Raw genomic sequence first — 726 nt, 5'->3', positions numbered from 1 at the left:
TCTGAGCTTGGCTTACCTCACTTAACATTTGTTTTAGGTCCATCCATTTCCCTTCAAATAACACAATATTATTCTTTCTAATGATGGTGTTAAATTCCATTGTGTATAGATATCACATTTTTTATATCTATTCATCTATTGTAGGGTATCTGGGCCATTTCCACACTTTAGCTATTGTGAATAGTGCAGCAATAACCGTGGATGTGGAAGTGTCTTTATGTATCCTAAAGGCCTCCTATTTTAATAAAGATAGTCTGAACTTGTTACAGGGAGAGAAGTAACTGTCCTTCTACTCCTAGTCCTCGGTCTGATCAAGGCTGGTCCTTCACCCTCTTTACTCCATACAAAAATACAGATAAAACTTTTTATTTTACTTTTATTTACTTATTGATTTTTTGATGCCAGTCCTGCAGCTTAAACTCAGGGCCTGGGTGCTGTCCAGGAGCTTTCTTGCTCCAGGCTAGTACTCTGTCATTTGGACTATAGCTCTACTTCTGGCTTTTTGGTAGTTTATTAGAGATAGGAGTCTCATGGACTTTCCTACCTGGGCTGGCTTCAAACCTCAGATCTCAGTCTCCTGAGTAGCTAGGATTATAAGCATGAGTCATCAATGCATAGCCTTGGAGAAATAATCTTAAACCCAGATTTTCATCTCCTTAGTGGACAGATTACACTTTCAAATATTTCTCTTCATAGTTAATTATGGCTTTAACTTTGAATTGTGTC

Source organism: Dipodomys ordii, unplaced genomic scaffold (genome assembly GCF_000151885.1).
Source record: "Dipodomys ordii isolate 6190 unplaced genomic scaffold, Dord_2.0 Scaffold16, whole genome shotgun sequence".
NCBI lineage: Eukaryota > Metazoa > Chordata > Mammalia > Rodentia > Heteromyidae > Dipodomys > Dipodomys ordii.
Note: the sequence above shows the minus strand (reverse complement) of the source record.